The sequence below is a fragment of the Corvus moneduloides genome, chromosome 13 (assembly GCF_009650955.1).
Source record: "Corvus moneduloides isolate bCorMon1 chromosome 13, bCorMon1.pri, whole genome shotgun sequence".
In the NCBI taxonomy this organism is placed as follows: domain Eukaryota; kingdom Metazoa; phylum Chordata; class Aves; order Passeriformes; family Corvidae; genus Corvus; species Corvus moneduloides.
Window position 1 is genome coordinate 3,427,842 of NC_045488.1, and position 6,040 is coordinate 3,433,881.

A 6,040-nucleotide genomic window follows, 5' to 3' on the forward strand; every position below is an offset into this window, starting at 1 on the left:
GACTGTGTCACTCGCCAGGCCCGTCAAGGCGCCTGGGACCGCCCTCGCGGACGGAATGCGCTTCCAGGGCCGCGGAGAAGGAACAAGCGGGCGCGCAGGGCACAGAGCGCCGCGGCAGGCGCGGAGCTGATAACGCTGCCCGTGGGAGCGAATAAATGGCAGTGATTGTGTTTGGGCACGTGAAACGCAAATTCGTTTTCATAGCGCCTGTTTTCGCTGTGTTAACAGGGAGAACAAGGGCTGGTGGCCCATTTTTAACTCTTTCTGAAGTAACGTTGAAACATCGGCGGCTTTTGGCACACACGCCTTAGAGTCCTTGTGCACGTACAGTGTGTCTCGACATTCCGTGTTTTAATTTCTGAGGAGAAAGGTCGAAGCAGAAGAGGCCGCGGAGGCGGTGGCAGAGCGGCAGTGCGGGCTTGTGCCCCAGCAGCGCTCACACATTCACCGCCCTTGGAGCAGGGCCGTAGGGAGGGGAATGAACCTTCACGGGTTGTGCGCTGTCATGCTGGCTTTTAGGAAAGAAAGGAGAGAGGAATAAGGAGTGTTGGCGTCTTCCCAGCCCTGTCAAACCGCTGCTGGTGCAGAACTGAGGCAGTTCTTTTTGCCATCTGCTGGGGCTGTGCTGTAATCACAGCGGCGATTTCCACGGTGGCGCTGGGAGCAATGTTTGTCATAGCTCCCGACCTGTCAGCATTTATGGAAACGTGTGGCTAAAAGAGGAATAGAACATGTCACCGCTCTGCATTCAGGTTTATAATTAGGACAAAACTGAGACCAAGCAAATGTGGTCCGTTCCGCAGAACAAGTTTTTGAGAACCTTAAGCAAGATGGAAGCAATTTCAGCAGGGTAAACTATAGTGGGAAAGGGCACCAGAAGATATAGTGTACCAACCAGAAAGCAGCAGCTAGCTTTGCACAGAGGCTATATTTAAAAATATAATCATACTGCTGACTTAGAAGAATGAAGGTATCATCTCTGCACTTTTCTTGTCCCAAGGTGGGCAAAGAAGGGAAAGAAGGAGAGCCCCACATTGCCTTGATAGCTTAGGGACAGAGATGTGAAACACTGACACCATTGGCACAAATGGATAATTTCCATTGAAATGGACCTTTTTTTTCAGTGATGGGATGACCTGGATATTAATGAGCGCTTCTGTCTTTTTGCTTTTATCGTTCTGTGCTCACTCACAGGTTAATCTGTCAGCTGAGAGCCAACAGCCATGACTGCTCTGCTTAGAGAGAACCTTGTTTGCAAAAAGTGTCAGTAACACTCTGGAGGAAGTTAACAAAGACGGAAGAGGGCTAAGGAAAAAGGGAAAGGTACACCAGAGATCTAAAAGGAGGTCGGCTGGGGCAGACAAAGTGTGCAAGACAGCTTCAGGGATGAGAAATCAGTCATAAGAAGGCAAAGCTATGTAACATAGGAAAAAAATGGAAAGACCTGTGTGATGGCCTGAGAAAGAAAATGGAGAGAGAAAATGAGGGGAAAAAACCAGAAAGAAAAGTAAAATGAAAGAAAACAAAAGTCTAAAAAAACCCAAACAAACAAAAAACCAAAAAAGGAAAGGAGACAAAGAAAAGGAGAAATGTGATCAGGATGTCCATCTGATCTCTTCAGCTAAATGCCAAATGCACTAATTTAAACAGTTTTGAAAGTGAGAACTAAGAAAATATTAAGTAAAATATTTCCTTTTGACACTGGGCTTTTATTCCTGTAGACAATGAGCCTCAGACATTTGTTTCACCTTGTAATCTTTGTGCTAGCTTCCTTGGAAGAAAAAAAAAAGCCAGCCAGCTTTTCTTTGGCATTCTCAGTGGGTGGATCACAGCCATTTTTAAATGTGATATCATGGGATTGTATTTGCCAGTCCAGATCAGAAATAATACACAATGCTTTTCCCTAAAGGGCTACACATGAATGTCACTAAAATGCCATCCCATTATTTGCTTTCTTAGTGTGTTCAGGTTTTGTCTAGGAAATATAGCAGAAATTAGTATAGGAAAAAGATATTTACATAAGCAATTCCAGAAAAAAGTTTTTTGTTTGATCTCATGTATCAAAATAGTTACAAATCAAGGGCTGCAAACAAAAGTTCAACAGTATTATATTATATAGCTGTGAAGGTTGTCCTGATCTCTAGCCAGCAAAACAGAAGGTCAGGGAGTGTCTACACTTTTGAGCAGCTAATTTTTGAGGTCTACATAATAGCCTGAGCAAGCCCATGCTGACCTGGTGCCTTTTTTCTGAGGAAATTGTGAAGGAAGTACTCTCTGAGTCTTGAGGTTCCTTTACCTGTCAGCAGGGACAGAGAGCACAAAGTGTGTTTACACGTACTGAAGAAGAACCAGAGAATGCCGTGATCAAACTGCAGGGATTTCTGAGATACCTGTGATGCCAGGGATGTCCCAGAGACACAGGAATGCCTGCCCTGTGGCCCTGGCCTTCCCTGCCCCTGAAAAGGGGCCAGTTCTCAGAGAGCAATCAAAAAGGTTTAGGTTACTAAGAGTATTGTTTTCAATCATTTGTTGCTGAAATGATTTAAATTCTCCTCCCTTTCCTTCTTTTCCCCACATGAACTCAGCTTTGTGTATGCTCCAAGGAGCTGTTTGTTGTTATGATCAGAGTTTTTAAGCTGGCACATATTTTCACAGTGATTAGCAATTGTTCTCATAAGCAGTTAGCACCCTTTCTCTGCTTCAGGAGGGAAGAGAATAATTCAGAGTAAATCACAGATTTGTTTCTGATTAAGCTTCCTGGCTGGGGCCATTTGATGACACATTTTCCTTTCCATGCTCAATTAGACTCTTAAAATCCCCTACCTCTGATCCATGCCTCTGCTGTGAATGACAGACATGCATATTACTGTTCCCATCACTGAATTACCAGTAGCATTACCGTTGCTCAAATGTGTAATTTTGAATAATGATGGTTAATAACAACCACAAAAACAATATTATCTCCTTGGGCTTTTTCTTGTGGTTGTTACGGTTATCTTCTCTCTGGCTTGCATTAGCCTGTACTGTTGAGATGTGGGGTCTGAAGATAACAGGTCTTTTTTTTGGAGCACAGGATCCACCCAGGCACAGAAAACAGTCTTACATCTGAGGAATGCTAAGGGCAGGGATTAAGTTTTATTCTTATGTCTTGTAAAATGCCTGTATAATGTTGATTTTTAAAAAGCCATAATAAGAGCAACTGGTATTTTTTTCTCTGCTATGAATTCACCTGTATTCTAAATGTGACCATGATAAATATGCAACTTTCTCAGAATTTTAAAAATTCATAATTCTTTGCCCTATCATTTCTACAAGTAATTCTTGTGCCAGAGCATTTTATTGCACATTTTCAGCTGTACTGGCTAGCTGTCCTGGAGTATTAAGGTAATTATGTGTCTTGTGCACTGTATTATATTAATACTTTTCTCATTTTTAGTGATAATACTAATGATTTCTACTTTAATTTCTGTTACTGTATAGTAATTATTACTTACAGTATGCTGTTGCCATAAACATTCCTACTAATCAAAGCATTTCTGTGAAAATTTTCACAGAAAATTGTGGCTTAGAGATGTGTTCAACTGATACAGATATGACATGGAAGTTTTTGAAGACTCCAGTTGTGGAAGTAGCTCTTTCATTTCTCATTTGACACATTGATGTATTTCAAGAACATACAGCAAGGGGCAACAGCAACATTCATCACATCTTTTCTCTGAAAGTAATTACAAAACAAAACCAATTATTTAAGCCACAGAAGATTCTACTCACCACATACCTATTTTACATATAATTTCAAATGCTGACATGGCTGGTTCTATGAAAAATCCTGTATTTGACATATATTTTAAAGCATTAAAAATATTCTGCTACTCCATTGCTGGAGAAGCAAAGGAGAGGAAATTATTTTATTAGTTATTACCATCATGTCTTTATGACTGACCAGTGACTATTTTGTGAAGCTATTTACCTTTCGATCCCTGCTAAATGTGCTGAGGCACAGCAGTGTTCCAGAGAGAATCCTTATTTCCTGCACTTCTACCAGGCTATTTAACTAGCTGCTTAATTTCCACATAATTAACAAGATTCTTACTGAGAAATGACACTTGCCTTTACAGTTCAAGACAAATAGTACAATTGACACGCTCCCTTTTAATATAATGCCTATTAATTTTCCTCTGGCATGTCTTTTTTTCCTCTTAAGATCATTGTTTGGTGAATAGAGAGGTTGTAGCACAAAAATCAGCTCTGTTTTTAAGGTACTGATACTCAATTTTGTAAGTGGAATGGTCACAAATCACTAATTCCTCCTTGGATTCTTCTTTGATGCTGTGATTGCTGCTGGTGAATCCCCCCAAATCCTCAGCAGATCATGAGCACATGGCCTCCTGACCCCCAGTTTCTACCATGTGGGCTCTGATGCACCATGCAGCCTGAGATTTACAATACAGCATCACTTATCACCTGTTACACCCTCAGCTAACAAGAAATTCAGAAACAGAAGAGGTTGGCTTTAAAGCTGTTAAAAGATTGCAGTTATGTGTGCTCTAAGCTGCTCTCTCAGCAAATTAACACATTAACAAAAAACCCAAACGTGAAGCTTTTAATTAATCTCTTAATTCATCTCTAAATCCACCATATTTATCTGGACTATTGGTTACTGACTCCTCTTGCCTTAAAATCTCACTTGTATGTACAAGAAAGTAGACCCTCCAAAATGTATCAGCTTAGTTCCATAAAAATTGAATGACACAAGTTGTTTTGTACCAGGATGGCATTTTGTAGCTGGCATCATAATGCAATGAAAGCTTGCTGCTTGGCAGAGCCCTGTGTGAACACATGAGCTTCCAAGAGATATAAATAGTGTCTCTTAATCCTTGCATTGATCTTCATGAGCTTGCTTAAGATTCAGCTACCTATGTTTGTTTAGATTACTGTGATTTTGATTTAAAATTAAGACAACTATGTCTTAATGTAATGTTAAACCCTACAAGTAGTCATGATGCAATGGGCAGTTATCAAAGATAAGAGGTGTTTCTAAGGTTAAAAGTAGACACAAAGACCTAATGGCCAGTTAATCGCCTAGTTTGTAGCTGACCATTAATAAATACATATTTTTACATTCTCCACATTCTTTTGCTGGCACATTTACAAATGTCTTCTCAGTCCTGACATCAGAACTGATCTGCCACCGTTTAGTACAGAGACTGGAGAGAAACAACTTCTATATTATAAGAACTGATTAATGTTCTAATTGAGAAGCCAATAAACAAAAAAGCCCAAGCATATTGCTCATGAGTTGAGCACTGCCAGCACACAAGTGGAACTGGCTTCTTGCTGTGGTCAGGATTCCCAATGAGGAATCTGACATGTGGCATAAGGCTGCTACTTGTGATATGACAGAGTTGGGTTGCCTATTTTAAAATGACTATTTAGACAGAAATGATGTAGCTTCTGACATGAGAATGTTGCAGCGTGGTCAAGGATCACCAGTTTTGGCACTGTGCTGCTGAAAGTACTATCTTTCAGATGAAACATAATTTGAGAACTCTAGGAATCTCTTGTTGTCAATCAATATGATCCTTTGACAATTTCTGCATGGGAAGGGGTCCCAATTTTCACGTTTTCATTACTCCATTTTGCTGTCCTAAGCTTCACTGCGGTTTGTGTAGCCTATAAGTATTTTTCAATCTTATTCTGACATCTAATCTTGCAAAATAGTTAAATAGTTGTTTGAGTTCCTACAAGTCAGGGCATTCACATGTCTCATGATGATGTTACATTTATAAAATTCAGGAGGGAAAAAAAAAGAAAAAAAAGATTTTGCAACACCAAGAAATGAATATAATTGAGTATGTGACAGGGAGCTGGGAGGTTACACTTATTCTGGTGACAGCAGCTTATCAACAATGCTTTCATATAACACTTTAATTAGTAATTATGTTGTTAAAGACACCCTATCCCTACCTTCATTTTTATATCACTGTTCTGGTACATGTGAATAGAGGGTGGTGTTACAAGCAGTTGAAGTTGAAGTTCT